This window comes from Alosa sapidissima, chromosome 19 (assembly GCF_018492685.1).
Source record: "Alosa sapidissima isolate fAloSap1 chromosome 19, fAloSap1.pri, whole genome shotgun sequence".
Lineage (NCBI taxonomy): Eukaryota > Metazoa > Chordata > Actinopteri > Clupeiformes > Clupeidae > Alosa > Alosa sapidissima.
In genome coordinates, this window is record NC_055975.1 from 30,036,652 (window position 1) to 30,049,151 (window position 12,500).

At 42.2% G+C, this 12,500-nt stretch overlaps 1 protein-coding gene and 2 long non-coding RNA genes across 3 annotated transcripts in view; all 3 read left to right on the top strand.

The window, feature by feature from the left end:
* Positions 1 to 167, top strand: part of mpz (myelin protein zero) — a 16,142-nt gene extending 15,975 nt beyond the window's left edge. The window contains exon 6 of the mRNA XM_042072999.1: positions 1 to 167. This exon is cut by the window's left edge and continues 164 nt beyond it. The gene's annotated coding sequence lies outside the window, so the exon portion shown is untranslated.
* The window catches only part of LOC121693527, a 24,666-nt gene extending 22,286 nt beyond the window's left edge, over positions 1 to 2,380 (top strand). The window contains exon 3 of the long non-coding RNA XR_006025528.1: positions 1,503 to 2,380. This is a non-coding gene — a long non-coding RNA (uncharacterized LOC121693527). The remainder of the gene's footprint in view (positions 1 to 1,502) is intronic.
* A 1,680-nt stretch (positions 2,381 to 4,060) lies between these two features.
* Positions 4,061 to 5,444, top strand: LOC121693528. Its single transcript, XR_006025529.1, has 2 exons — positions 4,061 to 4,517; positions 4,601 to 5,444. It is a non-coding gene; the product is annotated as an uncharacterized LOC121693528 (long non-coding RNA).
* Positions 5,445 to 12,500: the final 7,056 nt, after the last annotated feature.

A 12,500-nucleotide genomic window follows, 5' to 3' on the forward strand; every position in this document is an offset into this window, starting at 1 on the left:
TTTATCACTTCCTCCCATGCCCACATCAGCCTGCCCCTCCACACCACACACACACACACACACACTGACAGTGATCCATGTCACTGCTGCAACCTTCTCTGGTGGAAATCTGACCCCAGGGTTCAGCAGTCAGTCCTGGGCCTGAAACATCAGCTGTAACTAGCACACACACACACACACACACACACACACACACACACACACACACACACACACACACACACACACAGCCCTCAGCTGCTGAGGGAGCTCATCTCTGCTGTGAGAAAAAGAGACAGGCTGAGAGAGAGTGGGAAAGAGAGAGAGAGAGAGAGGGAGGGAGAGAGAGAGGGAGAGAGAGGGTGGCAGGGAGAGAGAGAGGGATGGAGAGAGAGAGGGAGGGAGAGAGAGGGTGGCAGGGAGAGAGAGAGGGAGGGAGAGAGAGAGGGAGGGAGAGAGAGGGTGGCAGGGAGAGAGAGAGGGAGGGAGAGAGAGAGGGAGGGAGAGAGAGGGTGGCAGGGAGGGAGAGAGGGAGGGAGAGAGAGGGGGATGGAAAAAGAGAGAGGAAGAAAAAGAGAAGAGAGAGAATATTGTAGGACCCATCAGAGTGTCTTACTGCAGAGAAACAGCTGTAGCCTGACAGAGCAAAGAGATTCAGTGTGTGTGTGTGTGTGTGTGTTAGAGTCTGTGTGTGTTAGAGTGTGTGTGTTAGAGTGTGTGTGTGTGTTAGAGTGTGTGTGTGTGTGTGTGTTAGAGTGTGTGTGTGTGTTAGAGTGTTGTGTGCGGCTTTGAGTCTGACTGCAGTGACTGAGCCCCTCAGAATGACGTCAATACTGCCAGCAGTGCCCATCGTCACACACACACACACACACTAACACATGTGCATACACACACACACACACAGACAGGTGAGCAGCAGGTTTGATGGTACTGTCTGGTCACTCGCAGCGCAACGTCGCCTCACAGATGAGAGATGACCTTAGCTTTCCTTCATCTCTCTCTCTCTCTCTCTTCTCTGTCTCTCTCTCTGTCTCTCTCTCTGCCTTCTGTCCTCCTCAGATTCTGTCGTTCAGACTCCCTCCGCCTGTTTTTCTGTCTTTGGAATTCAAACTCTGTCCTTCTCCTGTCCTCCCCTGACGTGTGATGTCACTTGTCATGCCCCCCCTCCCTCTCTCTCTCTTCCTCCCTCTCTCTTTCTCTGGTTCTCTCTCTCCCTCTCTCCTCTATCCACTCTGCTGGTGAAGAAAGTGTGCTCACTCTCTAGCGCCCCCTGTTGTTCATATTCAAATAAACAACAACATCTCTGGGTGGGACTCTCCTTCTACCCCGTTGCCACGACAACAGACCCTCCTCCAAACCCAGGCCCCCCGTCTAATGTATTTAGCTCTCTGTCCAAGGAGACCTCTGTGTGTTTACTCTGTGTGTGTGTGTGTGTGTGTGTGTGTGTGTGTGTGTGTGTGTGTGTGTGTTGAAGACGTGGGTAGAATATCAGTGTGTTCTATAACAGATGGTAGGAGGTCCAGTGTGTGTGTGTGTGTGTGTGGTCAGATTGGGCCTGACCCGGCGGGCCTCTGGAGTCCTGCTGTGACGTGGGGATGTTACTGCACCGCAGACTGTCTGTCTGAGCAGGAGGTCGCCCCCTGCTGGCCTGGCTGACTCACGGACACTGCTCTCCATTCCCAGTATGCCCCAGCCACAGGAAGTGATGTTATCGGGGCATTGCAGGTCCCAGGAAATGATGTCACTGGGCATCAAGTAACCCACTGGGACTACAGGAAGTGACATAAGTATATTTCTTTAGGCAAGAGAATGGATGAGAGCATGTGGCATATGTGTCAACTAGACAGCACAGCTGCCCCATCAACCAAATTCAGAGTAGAATGCAGCACCCTGGTTGCTCATGGGAAGTGTAGTCCCTTAAGGCCAGTCCGGTCCATCCATGATCAGCACCCTTGGTGCTTATGGGAAGTGTAGTCCCTTGAGGCCAGTCCGGTCCATCCATGATCAGCACCCTTGGTGCTTATGGGAAGTGTAGTCCCTTGAGGCCAGTCCGGTCCATCCATGATCAACCAACCAATAGGGAGCCACCTCCTCTAAACCTGTCTCTGTAGTATGGATTGTATTGTGATGTATTGTATTGTATTGGTATTGTACTGTATGGTATTGTATTTTATTGTATTGTATGGTATTGTACACCCTCTCTGGGTGCGGTTTGGCTTTTTGACCCTCTTCCCCACCACTACTGGTTCTTCTCTCACACTCTCTGACTTGTTTTTGTACGTTTCTTTGCGGCTAACCAGACACACTGACCATAATCCTGCCCTATTGTCCAGTGGGTTGTACGATAAAGAGAACAAACGACTCGTAGTTATTAAAAATAAAAAATAAAACCAACAACAAACCAATGAGTGGCCTATTTATCAGTGTGTGTGTATGTGCGCTTTATGAAAGTCGGTGCGTTATTTTCTAATATTTCCACTTGTATGTGTATGGCTGTGCATGTTTTCTTATGTACATGTTAGAAGGTGTCTGCATATCTGTGTGTGTGAGAGAGAGAGAAGAGGAGAGAGAGAGTGAAAGAGAGAGAGCATTAAGTGAATTTTTGTTACTTTATTTGTTCTCTGCATTTAACCCATCCGGGATAGTGTACACATACACACACACACACACACACACACACACACATTAGGAGCAGTGAGCTGATCAGAAGCACACACACACACACACACACACACACACACACACACCAGGAGCAGTGGGCCACCCTTGATCAGGCCAATGATATTAGCGCCAAGTTGCTGTGATAGACGGTTCGCCTGGCATTTTCTCAAGAATGCAAGGCTCTTGACCTCGACCTTTGACCACCAAATTCAAATATTTGTTGTCTGTGAGTCAAAGTGAATATTTGTATCACATATGAAATTATGTCAGGAATGTTTTGAGGTTTATTCACCACAAAGGGATGTACATAAGGTCACAGTGACCTTTGGCAACCAAAATCTTACAAGTTATCATTTGAGTCCAAGTGACTGTTTCTAGCCCTGAGATATGTTGGAGACATCACATTTGCAAATACTGGTCCTAACTCCCCCTGGGTTTCAAATTCTTTTTTTTTGTAGGTGGACCCTTCAAACTGGCCGAGTTTCATCAAAATCGGTGATGTAGCATGTATCACCCCCGCCTGGTCCTCTCATGGACACACTCTTAACATGTGTGTATGTGAGTGTATTACAGTTTTTTACGATTGTTTACACACTAAAATACAATTTTCCACACAATTTGCAAAATTCTACTCCAAGGAGCAAAACACCACAGATTTGAACAACATTACACGCAATGTCTGCTTCACCCTTTTTGCAAGACATTACACACAGTTATTTGTAAAACTCTACACACATTTTCACACCTAAGGAGGGCATTACACTGACAGACTTTGGAAAGATTTGCAAAGATCTGGAAAAGATTTTTGAAAGACTCAGACCCTCTCACATCTAAAGACAAGTAGTAGAGTTTTAAGTCACAGACTATGATTTTGCAACGACTAGGGATCTTGCAGGGTCACTATTTACAAGACTGCAACTAGATTCCTTTAAATTATTACCCATCGTTCAATAGATAAACAGGAACTGAAATGATAGCCTACTAAACTCAAAGTCGTATTTTCGTCAGAATTGTTTCATGCGTGACATCCCTAACCGATATAGAGTTGTTCTGTCACGTAGCAGAGCCGACTAAATATGTATAAGAAATGACAAATATTATAAGAATAACAAATAATCATATAGGCTACAGCTGTCGCCTACTTTGCCCCTTCCTGTTTGGTGTTGGAGAGAGGTCACTATTGGTTTTTATTGTTCACGTCACTATTTGCATGAGCCACTACTAGAAAGACTTGCGATAATATCAAACATGTTTGATATTGTCGTAACGGCAAAACTAGAAATAGACTGACTCCGACTGACTTAAAACCGCTAAGATTGGCACCTTACACTTAACGATCTAGTTGACGGGAGCGCGCCGCGATTCCAGTACAACTCCCATGATTTCTGTCCGACTGTGAAAACAGACCAAAATCGTACAATGTAAGGCAGCCATTAGGCACAGATAAGGATTGTGAGGTTACTTCCTTGTCATTACAAAGCCCAGGATTGCCAATGGCCACACTAATGAACGAATTGGATAAGCACATCCAACAGGTGTGGAAGCACACGTGCTGATTTGAAAATGCAGCACTCAGGTGTGCTATAAAAAGCAGCAGTTGAGTTCACTTGTCTTCAACACAAATGGAATGAGCTAGAAGAAGAAGAATGAGAATGAGAATGAGAGGGGGAGATGAAGGAGGTAGAGGAAGAGGTAGAGAAGGATTTGGAGAGTCGATAGAACCTGAACAAAGAAGACGAAGACCAAATTTGACTCAAGATTTCCATGCAACACTTATTGACCATGTTGTCACTGATGGAAGCTGGACAAAGAGTTCAACCAAATCTCAGCAGAAATACTGTTGCGTCACGAATGCGGACATTTCATCGAGAAAACAGGTAAGCTAACCACACAGTCCATTGAAACTGAAGCTTGCTGTATACTTATCATCAATATTGTTTACTGCGACACTTGACCGTAGGCTGTGATCATATGGGGGTGGATTCGGAACACGAGGCGATTCTTCCAACGGTGCCTTGCTAATGAAGACATGTAGCCTGTGATGTGGAGGAAATCGTATGGCCTGACCCAGCCAGACGCAGAGATGATGAATAGTTGCAGTATTCTTGTTGCTTAGTTTTTCTTCAGAGTCAAAGTCAATGTACTTCATGCAGTAATTTGTATTTGTCTACAAATTTTATTTGTTTCATTGATTTCATTGTTGGTTGATTACTGTAACTGATTATGGTAAGAAATACTGTAAGTATTGAAATAAATACTTGAAATATTCAGTCTGCAGCATCAGTGTTGTACAGCGCTTGGTAAGTTTATAGTAGGCCTATTTGTGTACATTCTCCCTACATCTCAAACTAATCATGAAGAATGTTGTGGGTTTGTCACTATATTTTTTTTTGTAATTTAAATTATCCCTTACATAACAATGTCTGGCCAAAAACTTTGTAGACTTCATTCTAAGGCCTTTGGTCACCACGCTCCCTAGCTACCTCAGGGACACGTCTGACTTCCTAAAATGTTTATCACAGATTGGTCATTTAGGTCAGAATGTTCTGCTTGCCACTATGGATGTACTGTAACCTCTTTATACACTCACCACTCTTAAATATTTCCTTGATCTTCGGACTGATGATGATGGACTAACAACTGAATTCATTGTAAAAATGGCTGAACTAGTGCTTACTAAAAATTACTTCTTGTTTGAACATCAATATTCCCTTCAGATCAGTGGCACAGCCATGGGTGCCACTATGGCCCCTGACTATGCCAATTTATATCTTGGTTTCTTGGAAGAACAGTATGTGTTCAATGACAATCTTTTTTTTAGAGAAGATCATGTTGTTCAAAAGATACATTGATTGTTTTGTGATTTTCCATGGTTCTTTACCTGAATTTGAATTGTTTGTCTTGTATATGAACTGCCTAAGACCATCCATCAAGTTTACTTATTCAGCTAGTACCACCTGTGTGAACTTTTTAGAAACTTGTATTTCACTTACTGATGGAAACATTGTCTCCTCTTTGTACAGGAAAGACACAGAGAAAAATAGTTTACTTGATGCCACAAGTGCCCACCCTACAGTACATCTCTGAAACAAGGTCTGCCCTTCAGTCAGTTCACCAGACTGTACCGGATTTGCTCCGACAAAAATGACTTTGAGGCCCAAGCCAGAATCCTATACAGAAATGTTAGCTCTAGAGGATATCCCAACAGCTGGCTTGATAGAGCACTAGACAAAGTACGTGCATCTGATACACAACCACCCAATTTGACCTCTAAACAAAATGAGAACCGCTCTATTCTAAAATTGACATATAGTCCTTTGAGCAGTAACATCAAACTAAAACATTGTTAATTCTCATTGGCATATAATTAAAAGGGATGATCAACTGAGTGGTCTCTTTCAGAACCTCTGTGTCTTTTCTTGAAACCCTAATCTCAGAGATAGGCTGGTCCACGCCGCCTCCTCCTAGCACACTCTCTAATGCCAAGGGTAATTTCCCCTGCAGAAGTTGCACTTCATGTTCACACTACCTGAAACATCAGTCTTTCACACATCCACACACACATAAGACATATAAAATCAAACAGTTCATCACATGCAAATCCACCCATGTTGTGTGTATTCTAATCTGTCCTTGCCCATTGCTGTATGTGGGTAAAACCACCAGGGCCTTACGAACAAGAGCAATTGAACATATGAGTGCAATTAGGAGAGCTGATGAAATGTCATCTGTTGCCCAACATTTTCAGTCTGCAGGGCACTCCATTGCTGACCTGAGATGTCTGGGTGTGGAAAGGATCCTCCCTAAAAGGAGAGGTGGGGACTTGGACAAAACACTGCTGCAGAGAGAATGTTTCTGGATTTCTGAACTTGGTAGCCTTTGTCCAAAAGGGATGAACGAGGACTTAAATCTATCATGCTTTTTGTAAAACTTTTATCTCATTAACTCTTTTAAATGAATGTCTACAAGTGTTGTAACAAAAACAAATGCATTTAAACTTGTTGTCTGGGTCTGGCCTAAAGCCTCTCCCACCACACCTGTCTCTTGATTGCCCTTAACCCAACTGGGTACTTGTTAATTGCATGTCTGCAGTTGATTCACTGTGAGCATTGAGAATAGCCGGACGGCTGAAACGTCTGCTCTTGCTCCCAAAATTAAATGAAAAAACTCCTTTCTGTAGACTTTGTTTACTTTGTTTAAGTCATGTCTTTCAGTGTGTGAACTACTCCTCTCTCTCTGGCCAAAAATCTAGCACATGCTATTTCCTACAAATGTGTTTCTTTTTTACAGTAGCACAGCAGTGTGAAACTGGCTGCAATAGTGTCTGATCATTGAGGACTGTGTTGGTTAAATGAAAACTAATAGCATTTTCACAAATATGTGTATATGTTTTGACTGAAGTGTGTCATTTTTTGTGGTGTTTGGATAATTGTGATTATATTTTGAAAAAAAGAACCCGGTTTTCAAAATTGCGTGTAAACAATTGAAAAAAAACTGTAACGTGTGTATGTGAGTGTGTATTAACATGTGTGTATGTGAGTGTATTACAGTTTTTTTCTGATTGCTTAAGCACATTTTTTGTAACTATGGCTTTTTTTGCAAAACTCTACACACAAATAGGAAAACCTTTCACCCAATCAGCAAAACATTGTAGTTCTCTTGCAAAAGCTAACACACCTTGCTTAACTCTTCACACTTTCGTAAAAATGGTGTTTTCGTATCAAACAGTAAACACAACCCATCACAATAATAAGCACACACTGTGCCAACTACACACTGATGGTATGAATAAAAAACACATCTGGCTTTTGCTTTCTCTGTGCACAAGGTAGACTATTTTTGTCATAGTTATGTAATAGTCATATTACATAGTCATAGTCATACTTTTGTCATAGTTATGTAAACATACAGGGATCCAAACTTCAAGTATTAGTGTTTATTTACACACATCAAAACAAACACAAGTGTGTTTTTCCAAGTCAAAACACAAAAAAGCATTTCACTGAGACAAAACAAATCAGTCTACATCGTGCCGTCTCTCTCAAAAGTTCGTCTACATCACATGCAATGTCCTAGTCCAAGGCACCGGGGAAAATATATTCTGGAATGACGTGTCCAGGCCTGACATGACAATATCCCCTGTTTTTTGCCTGTAAAAGGGCTATTTATTCCTCTTCTTACCCTTCCTCTTCCCCCTCCCCATCCTCCTCCTCCCCCTCCCCATCCTCCTCTTGCTCCTTCTTGTCCTCTTCCTCTAACTTCACCTCCTTGTCCTTGTCATTCTCTCCCTCTCACTTCTTCACCTCCGCATCCTCTTCCTCCTCCTCCTCTCACTTCTTCACCTCCACGTCCTATTCTTCAGCCTCCTCTAATTCTTACTCTTCCCACTCTTCCTGCTCCCTCCATTGTACCCATTGTACATTACCTGTGGCTTATTTATAGTGCTTGGGCTGATTGCAAAGTGAACTAATTATCTAAAACAGTTTTCACATGAGAAAGTGTGCCAGAGAGTTGGCAAAATAGTGAAAATAATAGCCATACATGTGTATATATTTGCTAGGAGTGTGTTGATCATTTGGAAATTGAGTGTAAAGCATGAGATGTTTACAGTTCTGCAAAGTGTGAGTTACAAAATTGCAAACTGAGTGCAAAGCAGTGTTTGTGCTTTTATTTTTGCGAACTCAGTGAGTGGTTTTGCTATAAGTATTAATAGTTTTAGAAATTGTGTTATAAGAATCACAGTTGTGCTTAAGCATTCAGAAAAAACTGTAACGTGTGTATGTGAGTGTGTATTAACATGTGTGTATGTGAGTGTGTATTAACATGTGTGTATGTGAGTCTGTAACGTGCATGTTTATGTGAGTATGTATTAACATGTGTGTATGTCATGTATGGTGTGTGTTTGTGTGTGTGTGTGTGTTTGTAGAGGTGTGTGTTAATCAGAGATGGGAAGTAACGAAGTATACTTCTTTACTATACTCAAGTAGATTTTTCAGATATTTTTACTTTACTATTTATTTTTGAGGCGACTTTTTACTTTTACTCCTTACATTTTAACACGAATATCGGTACTTTCTACTCCTTACATTTTACAAAACTGGCTTGTTACTTTAGTTTAAAATAATTTCAGTACCGCTATTATTTTTCGCGTCATCAATAGCGGATGGGAATATATGTTGCACTTGACGCACTACTACAAGATGACTCAATTTGGGCGGCATTCATTTGCGGCAAATCATTGCAGCCTGATAGCAGTAACGTTAACGTTAGCACGTATATGTCTCAATTAAATTTAGTCAAAATGCCCTCCTCCTTGTGCTTCCCTAACTTCTAGCTGCAGTGTAGTCTATATCAGTGGTTTTAAAAGTGGGGGCCGCGAGAGGGTGCCAGGGGGGCCTCAGCAACTTGGAGGGAAAAACAAGCAACAAATAAATACATTTGAAAATTTTCAAATATACCTATTACTATGAGGGTTGTTATACAATGCCATTATAATAATGTGACGCATATCTGAACATATTTCCCATGATAATGACTGGGAATAATAGTAGAGTGATAACTCTCATATAGCAGAAAGCCCCAAATAATTTTTTTACGCACTGTATGCTCCATCGCGAAGTGTTTGTGGCTAAAATAATTATTAGGATTAGCTTAATGTATTTTTACATTTGCCGCAGTGTTGTCGATAACACATCAAGGGGGTCCTTGGCCAGATCCAGGGGTATTTGTGGGGCCTTGTCGTGGAAAAGTTTGGGAGCCCCTGGCCTATAGTGGCCTCTATCCTTAGCAGTAAGTACAGTAGGCTAGATGCAGCCTTGGGTCTTGAATAGGGATGTAGCCTAGGCTAGTGGAGGCCGCTAAACGCAAGTAGGCAAAACGCAGTTTACCCACCTCTGAAATTTCAGAAATAGTTTCTCCACCTTTTATTAGAGTTTATCCACCTCTCAAAAGAGTTTATTCACCAATTACAACTGTTAGCATTTTCAAAATCACACTGTATTATCCACAATAACAATATGTACACTCATCAACACTCTATGAACCACTTAATGCCACTTGTATTGTTATAAACATTGGACAATAACCTCCACCATCATCAAACATGTTCTGAATGCCTTTTCTAAAAATCTGATACCGCACGGTGCAGTCCACCTTACTGTGATCACAGATTCATAGTTTACCCACTACATCCCTGGTCTTGAAATATTCACAGGAATCCATAGGTATTAAATATTCATGTTGTTTTATTAAATATTAGTTGTGCAGATGTATAGTCCATCTTATACACACCCATGAAGCCAACAAAGAAAATGCAAAAATAGAGACTTTTGTGTAATTATTCCATTTTGTGTAATCATTCTATATCAAAACCTGACACACAATCCTTTTATGGTCTTTTATGGTCAGTATGCTGTTTTGGGGAGTTTCCATTACAAAACGCATGAGCATAACTTGCAAATAATGGTCTAAAATACAAAACAATATTCTAGGCTCTGCAACTCTGTGCCAGTGCTTCCTAAGAAACTACAGGATCTAAAGATGTCCAGCATTTGATGGTAGGCCAAAAGAACACACTGCCCTCTGAAGTAGCCTAGGCAGTGCGATGTTAGGGGGGGGGGGGGGGGGGGGGTTCTAGTAACATTTGTGTGGTTCAGGTACCGTTGCATAAAAATGGCATAAAAAAACTAATTTTACTTTTATACTTTAAGTAAATTTCAAAGCCTGTACTTTGTTACTTTTACTTGAGTAAAGAAGTTCATCCAGTACTTCTACTTTTACCAGAGTATTTTTTAACACAAGTATTTATACTTCTACTTGAGTATGGGAAGTGAGTACTTTTGCCATCTCTGGTGTTAATGAACTGGTATGTGTGTGTTAATAAACTTGTGTGTGCATGTTTGTTGAGGTGTGTGTGTGTGTGTGTGTAGAGGAGTGTGTTAAACTGGTGTGTGTGTGTTTGTAGAGGTGTGTGTTAAACTGGTGTGTGTGTGTGTGTGTGTGTTTGTGTTTGTAGAGGTGATAATAAACTGGTGTGTGTGTGTGTGTGTTTGTAGAGGTGTGTGTTAAACTGGTGTGTGTGTGTGTTTGTAGAGGTGAGTGTTAATAAACTGGTGTGTGTGTGTGTTTGTAGAGGTGTGTGTTAAACTGGTGTGTGTGTGTGTGCGCGTGTGTGTGTTTGTAGAGGTGTGTGTTAAACTGGTGTGTGTGTGTGTTTGTAGAGGTGTGTGTTAATAAACTGGTGTGAGTGTCTTTGTAGAGATGCCAGACCAAAAAACAAAAAACGTAATACAAGAACTGTAATTACCTCAACACCAGTAAATTCAGATGTTAACTTCAGGCCTCGTATCAGAAATACAGACAGATCAGCAAACTACTACAGGGCTTGTGGTCCTAAGGGAAGCCCACAGCCCCTAACACTATGGAACAGATTTGAATGCCTCCAGGACGTGAGAGAGGAATTTCCCAGGGAACAGACCCAAAGCAGGCAGCGATCAAACCACAACAATAGAAAGATGGGCACAGACAAGAAGCAGCACTCGACACCTATTCATCCCACAACCCTCGTTCTAGGCGACTCTGCTGTGAGACATATAAATGGGGAAAGGATGATTGTATGTTGTTTCCCAAATGCTTCAGTGTCTGACACAAAAAAACAAGCTTGCAGAACTGGTGTCAAAATATGCAACTATCAAGCGCATCATTGTGCATGTTGGAGCAAATGACATCTACAGAGAACAGCTGTATGTCAAAGAAGATTTCAAGGAACTTTTCTCGGCCCTATATGAGCTTGGAATACAAATTTTCATCAGTGGCCCACTCCCAGCAGAGGGAAGCTTTGTATTTTCCAGACTATTCAGTTTAAACACCTGGCTCGCAAAAACATGCTTTTCAGTTGGGATGAATTTTATTGACAATTTTAACCTTTTTTTGGAATCGCAGGGAATACTTCAGACCAAATAGCACAGAGCTGAGTTGGACTGGGGCCAAGATCTTAACCGAATACTATCACCTCTCTCTCCTGCACACCTCACTCTCCTCTCCTGAGAAACATAAACAACCAGCTCAACAATGCCAAGCCATGTCCACTGGACAAGATAAGATGGGTGCTGCTTAAATGACTCAAAGTCAATCACTGGCGTCAAACTCCCTGGAATCTCAGCAAACAAATGGATGTGATGAGGATGAGGAGATGGCACCTATCAAAGCTGCTGAGAGGATATCAGAAAGGAAGGGTCATGTTGTAACACCAGTACCAATACCCCTCCCCACCTCTGTCGTCTCCTTGTCACCACAAAGACACAACAACATGGAATACACTACTGGAATACATGCTGAAAGCGGAGCATCTGCAACAAACTTCCCAGAACCTCAGCAGGCAGATGGAGACTCTGGATCAATTTTCAACCCCAACCTCCTTGATTTCCCATCACCACCCACACCCAATCACGTCCCCACCCAATCAAACTCCCCAGGCCACACAAACCCCCCTAATCTCCCATCACCATCCCCACCCCGTCATCCAACCACCCACTCAAACTCCACAGGATCCCCTGAATACCCATCACCATCCCCACCCAAGCACATGATGTTCCCTGCAAACTTCAGTTTCTTGAGTGCTACCAGAGCAAATAAAAGAGGTGGGGGGATAGCCACAATTTTCAAGACTTTACTTCATTTGAATATCTATGTGAATGCATTAAGTCTTCTCCTCAGATTTTATTACTGACAATTTACAGGCCTCCAAAGCATTCAGCTAAAGTTTTTCTTGAAGAGCTAGGTGAACTGCTATCAGTTGTTTGCATAGAGTTTGACTGTCTTATTATATCAGGGGATCTAAACTTGCATGTGGATAATCCTGA